Source organism: Bos taurus, chromosome 2, assembly GCF_002263795.3.
Source record: "Bos taurus isolate L1 Dominette 01449 registration number 42190680 breed Hereford chromosome 2, ARS-UCD2.0, whole genome shotgun sequence".
Lineage (NCBI taxonomy): Eukaryota > Metazoa > Chordata > Mammalia > Artiodactyla > Bovidae > Bos > Bos taurus.
Genome location: NC_037329.1, coordinates 98,267,855 through 98,291,198, shown reverse-complemented (window position 1 = coordinate 98,291,198; position 23,344 = coordinate 98,267,855). Strand labels below are relative to the sequence as shown.

The 23,344-nt window shown below is 39.0% G+C and overlaps 1 protein-coding gene across 1 annotated transcript in view; it reads right to left on the bottom strand.

Moving 5' to 3' along the window:
- The window catches only part of CPS1 (carbamoyl-phosphate synthase 1), a 193,904-nt gene extending 176,482 nt beyond the window's left edge, over nucleotides 1-17,422 (bottom strand). The window contains exon 1 of the mRNA XM_015458817.3: nucleotides 17,290-17,422. The gene's annotated coding sequence lies outside the window, so the exon portion shown is untranslated. The remainder of the gene's footprint in view (nucleotides 1-17,289) is intronic.
- Nucleotides 17,423-23,344: the final 5,922 nt, after the last annotated feature.

Genomic DNA, 23,344 nt, shown 5'->3' with positions numbered 1-23,344 from the left:
TACAGTTGAGTTATGACTGTAAGTTTTAATTCGACTGTATCTTATCAACTATGTATTTCCATGTAAAGCACATACACTGAGAACTCCTGGAGACTCACTGCCTATTTCTGCTAAGACACTTTCAAGTTAACAAAAGCATGTAATCAATGCCAATAAATTTGTCCCCACAGAATAATCCAGAAGTGTACAGATCTGACCCACAGCAATGTATATTAGTGGATTTGGGTCATTGTTACAAGAGTGGACAGTCATTTTTCTTTCCAGAACGCATTGGCTTTAAACAAAAGAAACACGATGTAATTATACATGGTCCCTCCTCCTTCAAAGGTGCCCTTCATTCTTTTCCCAGCACAGGTGAAGAGAAAAGCATATCCATCAGTCACTGCAAGGCTGGCTGTGCACCTAAGCAAGCATGTGCTGCTGTGGGCAGCCCCTTCTCAAGCATCCTTTTTGCACTTGAAACATTGCTCATTTCCCCACAGGATATCCTAATGCTTCTTTTAAGAAGGAACAGTTGAGGGCTAGCTCATCAGAATATGTGGCACGAACATCCAACATGGTTCTGTCACTCACAGTGCTCTTGGCCTAATCAAGGAACAGTAAGAAAGGGCAGTTAAGGACACCGGCTTGATTCAATGTTTCACTATCTGATTAAACCAGACAGAGCGAGTTCTAGCAGTTAGTTTCCCTCTTCCCCAACGGCTTTCTTTTGAAGAGAAAGAAGAACAAAGATCATTTTTGATAACTCTGAAATGAACCTGTTCCCAAGGTGTTTATTAATGATCATTTGATTGATTTCCCCCTTGGCCACTAGCAGCTGGTACATGATCCCTCAGGTGCCTTCCAGAAATAGATATTGAGATGCCTCTGGATTGCAAAGCTAGGAAATCACCCAAAATGATTCCTTTCCAGAAAACAGATGACTTTTTATTGCTTTGGAAAGCCAGATATATAGCGTCTTCCCACTGCTTCCAGCCTTATGAATCTAGACATGCACAGCTTCACTTGGTGGTAATATGTCTTAGGAATCCTGTTCTTTGTGCAGTTTTATAACTGGGAACACGAACTTAGGAGTCTGACTCACTGGTTCAGTTCCTAACTCCACCACTTACTAAATATGTGAACTCCAGAAAATTGCCTATTTGCCTTTTCTCTGCCTCAGTTTCTCATCTGTATAGTCAGAATGAAGACATTACTTATCCACTATTATCTATAAGATAGATAACCAACAAGGATGCACTCTATACATAGGGAACTGTACTCAATACTCTCATAAACTATATGAGAAGAGAAACTAAAACATAATGAATATACGAATATATATAAAAGAATCACTTTGGGGTACACCTGAAACTAACACAATATTGTAAATTAACTATACTCTAATTAAAAAAAAAAAAAAAAAAGACATCACTTACCCAATAGGATCATGCTGCTGCTGCTGCTAAGTCGCTTCAGTCGTGTCCGACTCTGTGCAACCCCATAGACAACAGCCCATCAGGCACCCCCGTCCCTGGGATTCTCCAGGCAAGAACACTGGAGTGGGTTGCCATTTCCTTCTCCAATGCATGAAAGTGAAAAGTGAAAGTGAAGTCGCTCAGTCATGTCCGACTCCTAGCGACCCCATGAACTGCAGTCTACCAGGCTCCTCCATCCATGGGATTTTCCAGGCAAGAGTACTAGAGTGGGTTGCCATTGCCTTCTCCTAATAGAATCATAGTGAGAATTAAATGAGTGATTTGTAGATGGAAGGTCTCCCCAGGTGACTCAGTAGTAAAGAATCTGCTGGCCAATGCAGGAGACATAGGCTCGATATCTGTGTCAGGAAGCCCCTCTGGAGGAGGTAATGGCAACCCATTCCATTATTCTTGCCTGAAAAAGTTCATGGACAGAGGAGCCTGGCAGACTACAGTCCACAGAGTTGCAAAGAGTTGGACACAACTGAGTGAATGAGCATGCATGCATTATAGGAAAAAAAAAAAAAAGAGTTAGTCACTCAGTTATGTCTGACTCTTAGAAACCCCACAGACTGTAGTACACCAGGCTTCTCTGTCCATGGATTCTCCAGGCAAGAATATTGGAGTGGATGGCCATTCTCTTCTCTAGGGGATCTTCCCAACCCAGGGATTGAACTAGGGTCTTCTGCATTGCAGGCAGATTTTTTTTACTATCTGAGCCACCAGGGAAACCATGCATCATAGATGGAATAGTATCCAACATAGTATAAGTGCCATAGACATGTTAATTTATTTCTTGTTGTCATTGTTGTTATTTTTGCAATCTCAAGACAGCCTACTCATGAGAAGTTGCTGGTTTTAAATCTCTGACCTAAATTTAACCCTTCAGAATATTAGGAACCCTTTTCATCCTTGTCTTCTTTGAGTCCATAAGATTCCATCCATTTGAGAGAGTGCAAGGATGATGATGATGACAGCCCTGCTGATGTGAGTTTCTTGTTCTTTGTGGTTATGCCACTTTCCAAGAAAATCTGAACAACTAAACTGAACTGAACTGAAGAAAATCTTTCACCCAAAGTTGCTTCCCTTCTTTGTACTGCTCTCCCCTACCCCTCACAACTTCACTGGTCACTGACACTCACAGAGTTGTCACTTGAGCTCAATAATAACTGAGATTAAGTCTTACAGGATCATTTTCATGAAGACCTGTTTAACCTAGGAGTCTCAGACAATCATGGTAAAAGAGTGTGATCTTCAGGCTGAATTGTTGTTCAGTCAATAAGTCATTTCCAATTCTTCGTGACCCCGTGGACTGCAGCTCGCCAGGCTTCCCTATCCTTCACTATCTCCCAGAGTTTGTTCAAACTCAGGTCCATTGAGTAAGTGATGGTATCTAGCCATCTCATCCTCTGCCATCCCTTCTTCTTCTGCCTTCAATCTCTCCCAGCATCAGGGACTTTTCCAAGGAGTTGGCTGTTCGAATCAGGTGGCCAAAGTATTGGAGCTTCAACTTCAGCATCAGTCCTTCCAACGAGTATTCCGGGTTGATTTCCTTTAGGATTAACTGGTTTGGTCTCCTTGATGTCCAAGGGACTCTCAAGCATCTTTTCCAGCAACACAATTTGAAAGCATCAATTCTTCAGCACTCAGCCTTCTTTATGGTCCAACTCTCACATCTGTACATGACTACTAGAAAAACCATAGCTTTGACTATTACAGACTTTTGTCAGCAAAGTGATGTCTCTGCTTTTTAATATGCTTCTAAGTTGGTCATAGCTTTTCTTCCAAGGAGCAAGCATCTTTTAATTTCATGGCAGCAGTCACCATCTACAGTGATTTTGGAACCCCCCAAAAATAAAATTTGTCACTGTTTCCATTGTTTCCCCATCTATTTGCCATGAAGTGGTGGGACCAGACGCCATGGTCTTAGTTTTTTAGAATGTCAAGGCTGAATATTGTATCATTAAAAAAAAATCTTCCCAATTGAACTGTGAGTCAAACTTGTTGTCAAATTCATAGAGCTGGAATAAGGTACCATGTACAGGAATGATTTTTAGTACTAAACTTGCTGTTTAACATATATTTTTATTTAGAAATAGTTATCTCTTAAACAAAAGTTTTAAATAAATAACTTCAAAGTAACCACAAACTATTTAATTGAATAGAACAACTCAGAATGATGAGCATCAGAATACATACCACTACAAGAAAATCTAAATATCTATCTTTCTTGATCTAAGAAACTCCAAATTAAAAGGCAAGACATAATTATTAGCTATTGCTCGTGCACAAGTATCCATTTCTAGTCACCACCCTAGTTTTAACATAAAGATGGGAGGGAGGGGACTTCTCTGGCAATCAGTGGTTAAGATTTCAGACTTCCAATGCAGGAAGTACAGGTTCAAACTCTGGTCAAGGAACTAAGATCCCACAAGCCACTCAGGGCAATCAAAAATAATAATAATAACAGGAAGTTGGAAAGGAAGAAAAATATACATCTACTTCAGTTTCATGTAACACTATTTCAAAACAAGAGAGTTATTTAGGACTGCTACATTGAAAGCCATTCATTGAATATTTTCTCAGGTTCTCTCTCCATTCTTCAGAATAATTTTTAATATTCTACTTTCCAAGTGACATGGCCCCTTCCAAAAGACCCTAAGGTCTTAGACTAATGAACATTTTCTCTTTAAATTTGGCAATGTTACAGACTTTGATGATTTGTTCTGAAGTTTGGAGTTGTATAACCTTCCAAAATTAATTACAGGTGTTTGTGGCTCAGTTGTGTCTGACTCTTTGTGACCCCATGGACTGTAGCCTGCCAAGCTCCTCTGTCCATGGGATTCTCCAGGCAAAAATACTGGAGAGGATTGCCATTCCCTTCTCCAGGGTATCTTCCTGACCCAGGGATCGAAACTAGGTCTCCTGCATTGCAATCGGATCTTTACCATCTGAGCCACCAGGGAAGCCCAATTCCATGGTTTATATTAGAGTTCATCAAGGTGTTATATATATTATAGGTTTGCTGCTGCTGCTTAGTCACTCAGCAGTGTCTGACTCTTTGCGACTCCATGGACTGTAGCCCACCAGGCACCTCTGTCCATGGGGATTCTCCAGGCAAGAATACTAGAGCAGGTTGCCATGCCCTCCTCCAGGGGATCTTCCCAACCCAGGGATTAAACCCAGGTCTCCTGAATTGCAAGCAGATTCTTTACGATCTGCGCCACCAGTAAAGTGCTCCAAAATTAGTTACACATTCTTTAAAATTCTCCTAGTTCTTTGTGATCTAGTTGACACAAATGACATGCTTAAGCTTCCAACACAAGGGCCCCAAACAAACACCATGACATAAAAATCTAGAGTTAACCAATTGTTGTTGAGACTCTCTGCGACCCCATGGACTGCAATATACCAGGCTCCTATGTCCTTCACTGTTGCCCGGAGTTTGCTCAAATTCATGTCCATTGAGTCGGTGATGCTACCTAATCATCTCACCCTCTGCCAGCTCCCTTCTCCTTTTGACTTCAATCTTTCTCAGCATTAAGGGTCTTTTCCAATGACTCAGCTCATTGCATCAGGTTTCCAAAGTATTGGAGCTTCAGCTTCAGCAACAGTCCTTCCAGTAAAAAATCAGGGTTGATTTCCTTTAGGATTGACTGGTTTGATCTCCTAACTAAATAAGATTCCCAGAGAACTGTGTTCAGAATTAACAAAACTCTGTGCCCTAGGAAGAGAGCATCATGTGAGCCAATCAGTAAACCTTTCTCTTTTCACTGCCTTAGGGACCAGAAGCTGATAACCTAATGCACAAAAGTAGATTTTTCCAACAATTAAATAGGAAAAATTATATTCAGAGTCTCCACCTCACAAGAATGCAGTCTAGAGTACCACATAGAGGATCAGAAAAATAGGGTTATAACCATCCATTTGTGCTTAAATCTTAACCTTCAGGTCATCCAACAACATGGCTAGTCTCACTTCAAATCAAGACCAAATTATAATCTTGTTCCCACATCCTCTTTGGTAGTGTATTGTAAACAATTTAAACAAACCATCTGTTCAAAGAATATTCTACTATAAACTACTTCTCTTAAATGATGTTTTTTGCTGCTCAAGTTACCAAAAATTCTCTAATCTTTTTTTTTTATAATATTTTCTCATTCATTAGGCCAAGTGAAACAGAGCTGGAGGCATAACCTCCTCAAATTTGTATAAATATTTGAATGCAAAGCTTCGGGTTGGATTGTCTCATTAAAATGTTCCCAATTGATTACTTTTATTGTTCACTTTTTCAGTAGGCAGGAATGATATGTACCAAAGAAATAGAAATCCTAAAATAACTGGTAAATCACTGGACAATTGAGAGACCATTACACAATGCTAAATAGAAACCACAGGAACTAAGGATTGGCAGACGAGTTCTGTTCAAAATTCAAACTGAACATAGAATTATCTGTTCTGCAGAGTTCACACTTTTTTTCCCCTGTCTTTGCCCACTCTGGCTAAAATTAATTCCCTATGGCTTTCAGCCCCAAGGCCATGATCTTTCAACAGGCATACAAGTTGCTCTTCCTGTCATCATTTTTCCTATATCAGAAACCAGAAATTTTAAGTCAGGTCTTAAAGACCTTTCAAATCTTGTAGTTTTATTCAACTGGTGACATGGTAGAATTTTTAGTACAATATTACCATTTATTTTTCAAAATGCATATGTAATACTTAAGTAAGAATCAAGAGTAAAAAGCCATTACCTTTCTCATGAACATTTTCCTGATATTAAATAAGACAGCTGTTTTCCAAGCTTACTGTGCATAAAAAAGGCAAGGAATAATAGTTTAAAATACAACGTCTTGAAATAATAGTTTAAAATACAACGTCTTGAGCCACTCCCAGGACCTACTGAATTTGAATGGCTACAGTTGGAACTGGGAGCTGCATTTTTAACCAGCATTCCAGTTGAATCCGCCTACTAATGCAAGAGACTCAAGAGATGTACCTTCGACCCCTGAGTTGGGAAGATCCCCTGGAGTAGAAAATGGCAACCACTCCAGTACTCTTGCCTGAAAAATTCCATGGGCAGAGGAGCCTGGCAGGCTACAGTCCATGGGGCTGCAAAGAGTTAGACACGACTAAGCGACTGAGCACAGCAGTTGATTCTGAAGTAGGTGGTCATCAGCTACGCACAGTTCAGAATTAGAGTGTGAATGGAAGTTGAGGTTAAAACAAATAGAGCCACTATTTGTGATGCTAGCTTCCCTAATGGTTCAGTGGGTAAAGAATCCAATTGCAAAGCAGGAGACGCAGGTTCAATCCCTGGGTCAGGAAGACACCTGGAGAATGAAACCCATTCCAGTACTCTTGCCTAAAAAATCCCATGAACAGAGGAGCCTGGTGGGCTACAGTCCAGAGGATCACAAACAGTCAGACACAAAGAGTCAGACTGAGCAACTAAGCATGTTTGGGATCCTAAAGGGAGATTTTGGAACTTGGCTTACCTACAGACTTTACCATCACCAGTCACAACTACTTCTTGAGGTTAAGCTATGTAAACTCAAGCTCGGTTTCCTCATCTGAGAAATTAAAAACACTATTATTACCTACCCCACAGCACTATTGTAAAGTTGGCTTTACAGTATTGAAAACACTCAATAAAAGATAGCTACTCTCAATCAAATTAAACACCCTTCACAGCAGCCCAGAACTACAACAAAATCTTTGCTGCGGTAACTGTGACACTCATCATGTCTTTCATGTGTATACCAAAGACAACTATCTGGGAAATGGGAGGCAATAGTGGTCAGAATGCTGATTCTGGAGTTGAATAATTTGAATATTAATGCCACCATTTATTTGAGCAAATCAATGAGTGTTTATGTGCCTTGGTTTCTTCCTCTGTAAAATCAGCATAATGAGTACCTGCTGCTGCTGCTAAGTTGCTTCGGTCATGTCCAATTCTGTGCGACCCCATAAATGGCAGTCCACTAGGCTCCCCCATCCCTGGGATTCTGCATGCAAGAATACTGGAGAAGTTTGCCATTTCCTTCTCCAATGCATGAAAGTGAAAAATGAAAGTGAAGTCGCTCAGTCGTGTCCGACTCCTAGCGATCCCATTGACTGCAGCCTACCAGGCTCCTCCATCCATGGGATTTTCCAGGCAAGAGTACCGGAGTGGGTTGCCATTGCCTTCTCCGAATGAGTACCTACCTTATGGAAAATGATTAGCAGGGTTCTAGTCAATACTCAATCATTTTGCTATTATTGTGACATATGAGAGGGAATTTGGTGGAGAAGAGGGAATAAATTTATAGGTGAAGATAGAAGAAAAGATGAGTCAAAATACCTTATTAAGAATTAGTGGCATTTAGGAAAGCAATTTGTCATTTTCCACAGACATGATTCAAACTCATGTAGAGTTTAGTAACTCCACCCATCAAAAATTGTATGCACTTAATAGTATAAACAAGCTATTCTGTATAGGAGTTTGCTAATTTTGCACAACTTTTAGATAAGTGACCTCATCTTTTATGAAAGTCCCTAAATTGCCTTTACTATCAACTATCATGGAATGATTATAAAGTGGTAACCCAGTTGGTGCTAGTGGCAAAGAATCCGCTTGCCAGTGCAGGAGATGCAGGAGACTGGTTCGATCCCTGGGTCGGGAAGATCCCTTAAAGAAGGAAACAACCTGCTCCAGTGTTTTCGCCTGGGAAATCCCTGGACAGAGGGATCTGGTGGGCTACAGTCCACGGGGCCACAAAGAGCAAGACACTTCTGGGCAACTGAGCACACAGACAGACAGACAATCCTTACCCAGATATCACAGTAACGCATTTTTAATAAAATGTTTAAAGTCTACAAGTTTAAAAAAGTAGGAGCTTAAAATCCTTGAAATTCATTACAGGAAACTTGAAATCCATAAGAAGAGAATTTAGCTGGTGACAAGATCTGAAAATGCTTTTGAGTGAAAATGCCTAGCATTATATTGTGTGTATATCTCAAGTTGAAATAGAATAGAATTGAACTGACATGGAGCAATGAATGAGCAATAAAATGGGGACAGAATAAATGCAGTTCAGATGAAACCAAATAAAATCTGTAGTCTACCCCTCCCCATCCATCTCCACAATACTGTCACTTATTATCAGGATGTCTAACCTAGTTTCTACTCTCACTGTGAAGGAAAACATTCTATCTCTGGCTGCTGGTGAATGTATTGATTAAGCAGTGAAAAGTAAGCAAAAATATTCTGGAATACTATCTTTCCAGAGTTTTTCTTTTTTCTTTTATTTTTCAGAATCAAAGGGAAATGCAGACTTAGATGTTTCTCATTGTTTTCTTTCAAGATGCCAATATTTAGGACTTAAGTAATGCAATAAATCCAACAGCCAAGGGAGGACAAATGAAAACAACACTTCCCTAGTCATATAAACCTGACAGAAGGAAATAAATGCTAGGATCTCTGGTTACATAAAGAGGTAGCCTCTAAAATAGGTTTATGCTGGCAGAGCCTTAAAAAATGAAGATGAAATTTTGAACCAGTTCCAGGGAAAAGTGGGACTTTCTTAGCACTCTACTCTTTTCTCGCTAAACTTCAATTCCGTTTATTGTCAGAATGACTTCTCTTGCACTTTCTAAGAGCTAAGCCTTAGGAATCTGAAAGGTGGATAAGGCATGGTTCCTATGTACAAGGAAACAACAAGAGTCAGAGATGCACAGACTTTATTCCAGGAAGTGGAGTGTTCTGTTCTCATGGCTACATGAACAGCTGACTTTATGTTTCCAGTCCTGTTTGCACATTAACTCGTTTGAAAAACCTAAACTTGGACATCTCATCATCATGATAAATTTAAATATACAGAAAGCCAAACATAAAATAATTTCCTCTCTCCTTTTCCCATAAATAGCCCTCTACATTTTAACTTCTCTCCTGGCACAACTGTTTTCCCGATCACCCCAGACTATAAAAGCTAGCACTTTTTAAAAATTCATTCTTTTCTTTCCTAACTCATATTCAGTTAGCCATTGTGTGTGTGTGTGCTCAGTCTCTCAGTCGTATCTGACTCTTTGCAATCTCATGGACTGTAGTCCGCCAGGCTCCTTTGTCCATGGGATTCTCCAGGCAAGAATACTGGAGTGGGTTGCTGTGTCCTCCTCTAGGGGATCGAACCCACACCTCTTCCATCATCTGCATTGGCAGCGGGGTTCTTTACCACTAGTGCCACCTGGGAAGCCCTGAAAAGACTAGGATACGTCCCTAAAATATTAAGGAATGTAACTTTAACCGCTATGAACTCACAAAGAAAATGTCGGTCTCTGAGTCCCTGATGCAACCTCCTTGTTACTGACTCATCCTTCACTTCTACTCAGCTGCATTAAATTTCAGCATCTGTATAATCAACCCCCTGCAAAAATTCCCCTGCTCATTCATTCATTTTTGAGTCCTTTTTAATCTGTCAAGCATTGTATTAGGTATTGAATATATAATAGGCAGAAAAGATGGACAATAAGCAGTTTATTAATTACTAATAGTTTATATCATGCCAGTGAATGTAACAAATAACAAATAGAAAGTATATTTGGACACATAAGAGGGTAACTTATCCCAGTCAGGAGTATCAGGGAATGCATCCCCAAGGGAAACAAGATTAGAGTTGAGTCTTGAAAGATGGTTTGGAATTCCCCACCATTGCCAGAGGAATCTCTAATAGAGCTTTCAACACTTCTCTTATGTTAAAAACCTCTGTCCACTAGGAAAATAATTAAACTGGGGAGACATATCTTTGGGAGTTGCTAAGCTAGGTAATCTCTAAGGTCTGTTATAGATCTAAAGATTCTATAATTATTTTTCAATATGTGCATAGCATTCCATATTATGGGAGTCCTATAATTAGCTGCATGTCCTTGATGGATTTTTGTATAACAGAAGTAAGTTACAAAGAAACATATATGGTTATTCTATTTCTGGGAAAATGAACAACAGTAATTTCATATAATTTTGTGGTTTTGTTTGTATAGAGTTTTATGAATGTAGAGAAATATATGGGAAGGAAACACATCAAGTTGTTAATAATGATTTCCTAAGGGGAAGAAAGTAAGTAGGAAAAAATACAGAAAAAATGGCTGTCAAGTAACTGAAAAAAATATCATGGCTTAATTTTAAGTGAAACTTCAAATATAAATATCCTATCTATACTAATCCTGCAAAACTCTAAAAGTTGAAAATAGTAGATATTTTGGTCTTTACCTAATAGAAACATCAGGGATAGATGTCAGTATTGATTGGGTAGCTAACAAGATTGTTGCAATTTGTATCATCGATTCCTGGTTTCATTTTTAATACTATGCTTTTAATTAAATAATGTTTAAGCTTGTGACTTTAACTCACAAAGACTTCTACCCAGCTTCAAAGGCTCTCTTTAAGCCAGCTTCATCCTCTCTCTTCAATCAATTTTTCACTGCTTCCCAAATGCATCCACCAAGCACTTTTTATCAGCAACCTTCAGCTTTTATGGCTTTTGTGATAAATTCCAGGGTGTGTGGGGGGTAGGGGAAGAGAAGCATTTCTTGGATTCTGCTGTGTGGCAGGCACCATTCTAAGTCCTTTACACTCATGAATCCATGTAATCCTTGCAATAATGTTAAAAAGGAGGTACAGCTACCTTTTTCCCTTTATAGATAAGGACATTGGGTTAAGTGTCTTTATTGATTTGACAGCATCAAAGGGGCAGAACTTGAATTTTCACATAAGACAACTTAATTAGAAAAGTCATCCTTTACCCACTATGCTTTGTCCTCTGCCTACCTTTCCAGGCTCATTTCCCACGATCCCCACCCCTCCCCCGCCCCATGAATTCTTCTCCCCAATTTTTCTCTCCCCAATTCTTCATCCTGGACTATCTGCATTTTCTAGCACAGGCCACTTCTGCTACCCTCTCATCTCCCCTTCCCAGTCCGCTCCTCCTCCTCTTCTGCCATCGCCCTCTCAGCTCTCTCTCTCTCCCTTGTATGCGTGTCTTTGTCTCTGTCTTTTACTTTGCTTGGAATGTATACTACTCTTACTCTGAGCATTCTCAATCACTAAGTCATGTCTAATTCTTTTGAGACCCTGTGGACTGTAGCCTGTCTGGTTCCTCAGTCCGTGGAATTTTCCAGGCAAGAATACTGGAGTGGGCTGCCATTTCCTCCTCCAGGGGATCTTCCTGATCTAGTGATTGAACCCGTGTCTCCTGCACTGGCAGACAGATTCTTCACAGCTGAGCCACCAGAGAAGACCTACTCTTACTCTACCTGTATATTAATCAAACTTCTATTTGTTCCCTATGACTCAGCCCAGCTATCCTCTCTTTCTGCACACCATCCTCAGACATCTCCAAACAGATTCAAGAGCTTCCTTCTTGTTCCCATCTTGCTTACTTTCATATGCCTATTGTGGCACTTATCACTGCCATAGGTATTTGATTATTTAGCCACCATGTTGCTGCTACCCAACTTCCCTCCTCCTGACTATGAGTCACAGTCAAGCAGAAACTGTGATAAATCATTCTTTGTAATTCCAGAGCCTCATCCAGGGCCTGCAACAGAACAAAAACTTAATAAATGCATGCTAAGTGAATAAATAATTGAATTGTTCCCAGTTCACTACACAAACCCAGGATCATTTAGAGAAGACAGGTGAGAGGACAAGACAGAATGTAGTTTGCCCTTTGTTCTTAGAAGATTGCACAGGCTCTCAGATAAGTTAACTGTCTGAGAGAGGTTTTGCATCAGAATAATTACCTGGAGAGTACAAAGTTTCAGAGAAATTATACATATTTATATTTATATATACTAAGTTTTACATGGTGTAGCTGTAGAAGCTGAACCCTAACTCAGCACGTCCAGCCACACCAAAGATTTCCTTATCCCTGGAATGGCACAGATGCTGGGGTAGTGGATATTTCAACAATGACCCATGCACACAAGTGGCTGAAGATGATGGGAACCTTCTGACTTTTTATCCTAAAAGGAAGGAGGACTTGCTAATAAAAATTAATTTCCTGCCAAAACAGTGGGTGGGCTTCCCTTATAGCTCAGTTGGTAAAGAATCCGCCTGTAATACATGAGACCCTGGTTTGATTCCTGGGTTGGGAAGATCCCCTGGAAAAGGGAAAGGTCTGGAGACTTCCATGGACTGTATAGTCCATGTGGTCGCAAAGAGTCGGACCCGGCTGAGGACTTTCACTCACTCACTAACTCACTCAATACAGTGGGTAAGATTGAGTTGAATTTAAGTTAATAACAAGAGGTAAAGAAATGTGATACTTCTTACTTAACCAATGTAGTATAGTTAGGATTACTGGTTTCCAGGCAACACAAAACTCAATAACTTAAACAAGAAATATTGAAGGAAAACTACACAGAAGGAGCAGTCAAAGAATAAAGCCTTTGGAATTAATAGGAAATTAGTCAAGCTCTGAGGTTCTAGGTTACGGGAGTCAGTGGCCTTTATCAGAATGTCATCTTTGAGTTGAATTCATTCCAATAATTTTCAGTTCATTACGCAATTTGATGGAGCACTTGATTGGTCCAGCATGGCCATGTGTCCCAAATGGCTGAGGGGATTTGAGTAGCTTGGGGGTCAGTTCCACTAAGACTTTAATCAAAGGAAGATGACAAGTTTGCCATAGAAATATTGGGGGTACAGTTACCATGAACTAAGAAGATAGATAAATGGACTTGGGGACAGCAAAAGTGAAATATCTATTACTGATTCATATCCCTACTTTTCACCATTCAGAATATAAGCTTGATGTAGACAGAAACTGTTATTTCCATTGTTCCTAAAGGCATCCTCCTCACTAGAATATTACCTAGCATAGTAAGCACTCAATAAGTATGTGCTAAATTAATACCTTGTCTCTAAATAAATCGCCCTTTGGTTCTATTAGCTAGTTACCTAATGTGTCTAAGAAGGAAAAATATATACAGCAGGTAAATTTTGGTTAAAAGAAAAAGTTTAAAAAAGAATCAGAGCCAGAGGTAGATTTTAACTGAGAAATATGGATGAAGAGAGAACAACATTTAGAAAGATAAATAGCATAGTACGTGTTGTGGGGCAAGACATAGAAAACAATGAAGGTAAGAAAGTAATATTCATTGACTGCCTACTTTCTGACAGTTGTTGGGGCAGAAATGTTTACCTATGAGTATCACTAAATTTCTTATATCAAAACTTCAGGGAACATACAAATAGTAACAACCACTGCAGAATGCAACTTCATTTACTTCACATTTGTGCGTACGGCTGGATTTTGGCCTCCACTAAGCACATGTTTGTTTTGCACAATGGGGCCCTTGGCTCTGATAAACAGCAAAGGATAAACATCACAGGTCAGAAAAAAAAACAATTTTTCAGCCCTACCCTGCCCCCACTCTCAAGCATACCCACTGTAGGAAATAACACCAAGCACTTTATATACTTGTCTACACGAGCATTCTTTCCTTAAATGTATGCAGAATTCAGTCAGCTCACCTTTTCAGGAGCTTTCTTGTACTCTAGGATCCAAAGTGGAAAAACGTCAAATTACTCTGTCTTAAAATAAAGACTGCTGGTTTGAGGTTAAAAAAGAAAATGTCTGCAGATAATTATCTATAGACAGATTCAAGCCTAAGAAACTCTGCAATATCTAGACCATGCTGAAGACAACAAATCAGAAACTCAGATAAGAAAAGTGAGCTGTTCAATATCTCAACGTTAGTTAGTCTTGGGATGAGGTCTTGAACTTGGGTCTCCCATCTCCTAAAGAAATTCTCATCTTACTTCACTGAAGCTCACTCAAATATTGAGATGTCATGATGGCTTAAGTTGTTTACAATAAAAAGTAGGAGATTAACTACTTTGATTGTTTATTAAATAGTATTTTTTCATTTGATTTAATTATTCCCCTCAATCTCTCAGAACTGCTTTTCTCAATCCAAATTCTACCCAGTGAAATGGAGCACAAGCTTCTCATAAGAGCCATAGATTATAAGAGGTTTTAATTTGGCATGCTATATTTCCATTTGAGGTCTCATCAAATGATATGCTCTTTCTTTCTAATTACCTAAAAATATGATAAGATCCACGGATCCAAAAAGCTACATAAAAGGAGAAGTTACAAAAGGGCATAAGGAAACTTTGGGGGTGATGGATATATTCATTATCTTGATTGTAGTGACAGAATTGGATGTCAATTATAACTCAATAAACCTGTTAAATAAATAAATGCATCTGTTTTATATGTATATATTTGAAAACCATATAAATTTAGCCAAAATCAATACAAAAGCATATATCACCATCGTAGCATGAACTAGGATACAAGAATAAATTCAACAACTGATAAAATATCAATAATAAACAATAATTTGTAGTTCTCAGAACTGGTTTGAAGGATATAAAAATAAGCATAAGAAAAAAATATATATAAGCATATGAAAAAATAAACATAAGGATGTGCTTCCAGGAACATGGTAGAAACTTGAGCCAGTGAGGAAACCACAGGTGTCATTGCTGTCTCTGAACATTGTACACTGAAACTCATCTCTGACAATATCACTATCACCATCAAAACCAATGACACTTTTTCATAAGGAACTTTTCCAAAACTCACTGCCCTTTCCTAAAGCTAAATATCTTTGCCAATACTTATATCAGAAAAGTGCCAACTCCACTGATGCTTTGTAATGCCCACTTCTGAACTGAAGTCTTTTTCAGGTTCACCTGATGGTAAGCCTTGGGTCATACGTCTGGTACTCAGCTACATGCAAAAGCTGAGAATATGAGCTCAAAATCCAACTAAAATAAGACATACTTTTGATAAATTAGCTTTTCCATAGACAGAAAAGTAGTTTAGAAACTAATCGGCAGCTATAAATAATGACAGATGTCCACTACAATTGTTATGCAGATTAGACCTAAGCCTAACTACTAACATTTCCTTAAACATAACTTTCTAGAAAAGAAAATTTTGTAAATTCCCATACTCCAAAGTTTAGATATAATATTTTTCTTCATTTAATGCTTAGAAGTGATGCCAAAGAGATGTATTAAACAGTTTTACTTTCAGAATTGCATCAAAAATATGAAGTGTATTAGAGAAATATAGATGCATATATTCTTTACATCTCAGGGAATTTTCATATAACTTATTTGTAATTTCAGAAAGCAATGGTCACACCTTGGGCAAAATGCAATCAGGTCTCGAAACACTGAATTAGAGTATTAAGTAGCAACTCTGCCTCGTTAGGTAGAATTAATTTATGATGCCAGAAAAATTGGAGTAGGTATACAAATTACAAGTAACTACTTGACACGACTTGGTAAGTACATTTATTTTTCTACAGAAACTGATCAAGAAACTAAATCAAGAATGTATTCTGATTTTTTCAAGACCAATTCAGGGAGAAAATCTTCTTGACTATAGTAAATACTCTCATAATGGCATGAGAAGGAAAAGAACTAAAGATGCTTTCAAGGTTTAGTTTAGAATTAACAGAGATGAATAAGAACATAATAGGAGCAAATTTGGACAAGAAGCTAATGAGTTCAATTTGGGTCATCTACATGGGAAGGTTCTGAAATCAGAAGTTTTAGTCTGAATTCTAGGAATCTTAGACTCATTACTTTCCATTCTCAACCTTTCTTTTGCTTGGATTTCATTATAATGAGAATTAGGTCCAGAAAAATAGTAGTGGAAGTTTAACAAATTAGAAACATGGTTCTCTTTCACATTCATTAAGAAGTTGGGCTGGTGGAAGGCTCCACAGAATCAGGGAGATAGTTCCATTTCTTAAGTGACTTCTTTTACCAAAGTTATCTCATGGCCCAAGGAGATTGCTGGAGATGCAGCCATCATATCCATACTCCAATCAACAGAAAAAGGGAAAGATGACAAAGGAGCATGCTCTCCCCCTTTAAAAACATTTCCTATAAATTGCACATACCACTTCCACTTTCATCCTATTGGCCAGAATTTAGTCAATGGCTACACCTATCTACAAGAAGAGCTGGGAAATATGGTCTTTATTCTTTTTTTTCTTTTAATTTTTTATATGGTCTTTATTCTAACCATGCATGTACTCAGCTAAAAATCATGTTTTTTTTAACTAAAAGGAAGTGACCAGATATTGGGTAATAATTAGCACTTAGCATAAAAACCTAGGACATATGACTTCAGCACTACTATTTCTTCCCCTAAATAAAGTGGCAGCAACAACATCATCAAAAGAATTACTGTGAGCCCAATCTAACTGTAAAACAAAATCTTTCACAGTCTTGGGTGTCTTAATTGTTAGTGACGAATTACTTGTAAGACACAACAGATCACAACATATCAACTTGTCAGGGTATCATGAATACACAAAACCTCATCGATGGTGGTGGTTAAACTATCACAGCACAACCATAAGAGGTTACTAACATGCTGTATAGGGGGAAATGAACAAATCCCAATCACATGAATAGAATGTATAATGTTCTGAGTCTGATATATAATTATGATATGAAATTATAGAAGATGGCTTGCAGCTATCAAAAATGAAAAACTCCCATTTTGAATAATCACTTGGTGGACTAGTTCAAAATGTGGCATACCCAGAATGTGTTTCAACAAATAAAATTATTTAAGATCCCTCTAAGAACCATGCACTGTTTTGTATAACATAGTCCTCTAGAAAAAATTCAATAGCTATATGCTCATATCAGTCAGATTATAAAAAGAAAGGAAAGAAAAGTGGAAGAAACATCAATGAGAAAGGAAAAAGGCTAAACTGTGTAAGAGTAATAACTGCTATCATTTTTCTTTGCCATTACCTTGACAATAAAAGGTGTGTGTGGAAGCTCCTGATTTATGGTCCTTTCAGGCAGTCTGCTGAACAAAGCCTCATTGATTTCCCAGGATCCAACGTGGAGCAGTTCAAGGCCATGAACAATTGCAACTCACACTTCTGTTGGTTGAATATCTATGAATTGGATTTGACCCAGGCCAAATTTATGAATGGGGCTGCTCTTGGCCTACCCATCTTATCACTGACAAATAGAAACCTTACCTTGCCATAAGTCACACATATGACTGCACCCTGAACTTCTGACCCATCCCCATGCTAGTTTTCTGATTTGTAGACCTTAAGACTCTCTTTGAAGATTATGCACCAATAAACTGTATGAACCTTTGATACAGACAAACCTTTAACTGCTGAAACAGTATTTTTACAGTAAGAAGACTAATTTAAAGGAATTAGGTAGAAAAGTTCAATGTGTCTATTCCTGGATTTTCTTTAGGTTATTATCAATGATCAAGCAGGACTTAAAATTTCTTTATAAAATAATTACTTTTCCACAAAAGAGTATAGGGCAAATATGTATAGGAATAAAGAAAAGATATAGAAAAGAGTAGACCAAAACTTAGTAAATATTAATCTATGCACAAAGATAAGGAAGAGAGAGATTAATAAAAGGATAGTAGAGGGGCTTCCCTGGTGATCCCGTAGTTAAGACTGTGCTTTCAATGCAGAGGGTGTCTGTTTGATCCCTGGTTGGGGAACCACAATCCCACATGTCATGCAGCACAGTCAAAAAATAAAGAAATGATAAAAATAATAAAATAATTTTAAAAGAATAGTAGCAAAAAAGGAAAATAATATTTTAATAAGTAACTGACAAAGAGGAAGAAAAACCTGACACCAAGGAAATGATAAAGGAAAGAATGAAAAATATTGGAGAGACAAAGAAAAGTTGAAGTCTTAATTGTACAGATGAGGTCTATCATTTAAAGGTTTTCTGGAGGGGGAGGCATGAGCTGAGTTTTGAGGGACAAGTAGGAGTTTGTAGAGGGATATCATGTGTGAAGACAGACATGCCATAGCAAACAGCATGCAAGGGTGAGGTGGGGGTGTGCAGGTAGAGAGGGGGCCAGGGTTCAAAGCTACAAGGGCTCTGTGCACTTAGGCAGAGCTCACTTTATCCTGAAAGTTCTATGGAACTGCTGAAGGAGTTTAAGCAGAGAAGTAACATGATCAGATATGCACTTTTTAAAAAGTCACTAAACCAAAGAGAAGGATACATGGGTATGTTGTCAAAGAGGAGAATGAAAGGCAATAATATAAGAGAGAAGGGACAAAATCTTGAACTGAAAGGCACTTAAATAGGAAAAGAAGATAGATTCAGCGGTATTAAGAGGTGGAAATTGCAGGATTTGTAGATTGATAGGATGAAGGTGTGAGAGAGTAGTGTAAGATGCTACCAACCACATTTCAGGTTTGAGCGATGAAGTAGCTGGTCTATTCTCTGAAATATGGCTTCCAGGAAAATTAAGAGGTCCAGAGGAAAGATGGTGAGTTTCATTTTGATTATGGTTAGCATTCAATCTGAACTACCTGTGGGTCATAAGGTAATGTCAGGGGGCATTTGTGAATCTGAAACAGTACGATTCATGGTGCAGTAACTCACAAAGAACAAAACTGAGAGAAATTTTTTTAACTAGAGAATTGTACTGACATTAATAAGTTTGTTGAGAATCACCAGAGCTTCAATGTATAAATGGATAATGTATAAAAATGAAATGTATAAAAATGAAAAAAAATATGCCCAAATGTAAAAGGTATCAGTCAGTTTGGAGTTTTATCTAGTCCTTTCTCACTAAGGAATTGGTGTGCCGTTCTGTGTGCTGTGCTAAGTCGCTTCAGTTGTGTCCGACTCTTTGCAACTCTATGGACTGTAGCCTGACAGGCTGTACTGTCCATGGGGATTCTCCAGGCAAGAATACTGGAGTGGGTTGCCATGCCTTCCTCCAGAGGATCTTCCCAACCCAGGGACTTAATCTGCCTCTCTTATGTCTCCTGCATGGCAGGGTTCTTTACCACTAGCACCACCTGGAAAGCCCAGGGAACTGGTATTGACCCTCAGTTAGCGTGGTTCAAGTAAGAACCTCTCTAAAAGCCTTTCCATGTTGTTCTAGGCTTGCACCATATTGTCCTTGTCCACGTGGCTAAATCAGCTGTGTGATGGGAGCTTATTTCTAAGCCTCAGTCTTTGATTACAAAGTCATAAAGGTCTTTGAACAATGAGTTTCTCTTCATCAGCTCCTTTGGATGTCTGCACAGCAGTGCTGACTCCTGGATTCTTCTATTGAGACTCTTATTCTTCTGCAGCTGGAACTCTGCCCCTTTTCTCTTTTTAGTAGCTAGTTTCTTCATGTTATGCTGGTCGAAGGGATTTCAAAGCCACAAAGGTTATAGTTTCTTCCTTCTAGATTTTCCATTCATAATACTATTATGTGCCCCCAAAATACCTCATTCAGAGAGCTACTACTGTCTGCTCTCTGGAGGCCCTAAATCACATGAATTACACTACAAATGCTGTCTCCTAGTTTGCAGTTGTGTTTCTTCTAGACTTCTGTTGACCGAAAGCAGTTAGTGTGTGGCTAGCAGGAAAAGCTTCCATCCAAATTGCCAAATGTTAGTTTTATATAAGAAAAAAAAAAAGTGAAAGTGCTAGTCGCTTACAAAAAGTGCTAAACTCTTTACAATGCCATGGACTGTAGCCCGCCAGGCTCCTCTGTCCACGGGATTTTACAGGCAAGAATACTGCAGGGGGTTGCCATTCCCTTCTCCAGGGAGTCTTCTCAACCCAGGGATCAAAAACCCAGGTCTCCAGCATAGCAGGCATATTCTTTACCATCTGAGCCACAAGGGAAGTCCAGAGTTTTATATATATTTGTCTCTGTCTATGCCCCTTCTCAGGTAATGTAGAAGTAAGCCAGCAAAAGACAAACAGGGACATGTTCCCAGTTGCTTGTTTCTCAAACTTATTTAAGATGGTATATACACACTTCATGATGTCAATCACAATTAAGGGGGAAGGTTCCCTCCTTTTGATTGCCTAATCAATAAGTGGGAACATCGGGATGCACTTAGGTCCTCCAAAACTATGTTCAAAGCATCTATTTAATCTTACACCAAAGGAAATATAGTTACTATAACAGGAAATACACCCTTTCCCAATGACCATCCAATTGAAAACCTATCCTTTATTTCTGTGGGACTCTAATACCTGACTCCTTAGAACCTAGGTGTAGAGTTAATTGATCATAGTCTCTGACGTCAGGTTGCTTATGCTCAGAGTTTGGCTCATCTACTTTAAGCTGGGTTGTATTGAGCAATTTCCTTACCCCTGCTTTTATTCAGTTTCCTCATCTGTAAAATGGGGATATTAATAGACCATAAGTGAAGTGAGTGAAGTCACTCAGTCGTGTCGACTCTTTGCGACCCCGTGGACGGTAGCCTACCAGGCTTCTCCATCCATGGGATTCCCCAGGCAAGAATACTGGAGTGGGTTACCATTTCCTTCTCCAGGGGATCTTCCCGACCCTGGGATCGAACCCGGGTAGCCCACATTGGAAGCAGATGCCTTAACCTCTGAGCCACCAGGGAAGCCCAGACCATAGATCATGACATTAATGTTAAGATTCAATAATAGGATATAGGTCAATTGTTTTAAAACAATACCTGGCATACTGCACTCAATAAACATTAACTTTTCTTTTTTTCAGTTTTATTTATTTATTTATTTACTCTACAATATTATATTGGTTTTGCCATACATTGACATGAATCCACCACGGGTGTACATGTGTTTCCCATCCTGAACCCCCCTCCCACCTCCCTCCCCATCCCATCCCTCTGAGTCATACCAATGCACCAGCCCCGAGCACCCTGTATCATGCATCGAACCTGAACTGGTGATTTGTTTCACACATAATTTACATGTTTCAATGCCATTCTTCCATATCATCCCACCCTTGCCCTCTCCCACAGAGTCCAAAAGAGTGTTCTGTACATCTGTGTCTCTTTTGCTGTCTCACATACAGGGTTATCATTACCATCTTTCTAAATTCCATATATATGCATTAGTATACTGTATTGGTGTTTTTCTTTCTGGCTTACTTCACTCTGTATAATAGGCTCCAGTCTCATCCACCTCATTAGAACTGATTCAAATGTATTCTTTTTAGTGGCTGAGTAATATTCCATTGTGTATATATATACCATAGCTTTCTTATCCATTCATCTGCTGATGGACATCTAAGTTGCTTCCACGTCCTGGCTATGAAACTAGAACACTTTCTAACACCATATACAAAAATAAACTCAAAATGGATTAAAGATCTAAACACAAGACCAGAAACTATAAAACTAGAGGAAAACAGGCAAAACACTCTCCAACATAAATCACAGCAGGATCCTCTATGACCCACCTCCCAGAATATTGGAAATAAAAGCAAAAATAAACATTAACTATTAATTTAAAGAAAGGCTTTTTATAGTATTTTTTGGGTTTTAACATTTTTTTTTGGTTGGTTGATTGTTTTGTTTTTTTTTAATGTAGATTGATATGGGATGCTGCCAGATGGAGATCAGAGAATAGTAAACAACAAGAGTTCTTCACGGGTGGACACACACGATGCTTTGCTCCACTGTTCCGGGCAGTGACCCACTGGTATGTGTCACTCAGGAAAGAAGAAAGCACAATGGTATATCCTGGCACCAACAGCAAAGCGTCTCCCTGAACGACAAGCAGCTGGGCTGGAACAAAGCCATGGAAGGAACACAATCTCTTTGAGGGAAAAAAAAATCACAGCACATCTTCCTATTTTGACAGCCCAGGGAAAACAGACAGCTCTACAGAATAAAGCAGCAAATGCGCGCTTTGAGATCTTGGGATGCAAAGCAGTGGAGAAGCACTCCCTATTATTGTGCAAAACCCCTACTTATATGTGCACCCAGAGCTTTGGTCCTCACCCGAATTCTGCTGTAAAAAGGAGAAGATTTTGAATGTTTTTCTCTGATAGGGCACATAAAATTCTTCCTTTCTTCCTGGATTTGGCTGATGCTGCCACAGATGTTAGAGAAGCCCCCTGAATAAGAATTTTTCCATTGTAACCTGAATATGTTCCTCCTTCTAAAAATGCTAGATCTGAATCATTTTTAGGTTCCTGAAATTTTTATCAACCACAAAGGCAGCAAAAGAAATTGTATTCCCTCATTAGTTATTATAACCAAATTATACATAGAAGCTAGAGGCAGAAATCAAGAAAAAAGAAGAAAAGGAAAAGTGAGGCCATCGACAGAAAAAGAGAGAGAAAAATACAGAGAACAGAGAAGGAGCACACACACACACTGGAAATAATAAGAAAAATGTGAGCTAATATTTATGCAGGGGTTCACTTTCTTCAGATGACAGAAGGCTTATTTAATGAGTCTCTATCAACTTGTCTAAGAAAACAGCTGCACCTCTGGGCCTCTAGCTCAGGGAAAGGAACTAACATGTTATGTCCCCATGAAGCTCCCTAAGCTCAGTGTCTCAAGTATACTACACAAGGAAAACAAAAATCCAAAATAATCAGAATCTTCTCCGTCCCTAGAGTTGCTAACGCCATCTAGTGGCAGTATATAATATTACGTCCAAGCGGCAACAGAAATCCCTAGGGATTCTGATTTGCCTTTTCACAGAGTTAGAAATCAGCCCTGAATATTCGTTGGAAGGACTGATGCTGAAGCTGAAGCTCCAATACTCTGGCCACCTGATGCGAAGAGCTAACTCACTGGGAAAGACCTTGATACTGGGAAAGGTTGAGGGCAGATATTGTTGGATGGCATCATGGACATGAGTTTGAGCAAACTCCGGGAAACAGTAAAAGACAGGGAAGGCTGGCATGCTGCATTCTATGGGGTCACAAAAAGTCGGACACGACTAAGCAACTGAACAAGAAAGATCTAGTTATTCACCCAGTCACAAGCTGTCAATGCTGGGAGAGACATGAGTGAGACCAACGGTCTAGACTCTGGCTGCACAAAAGAACGGTATGGAG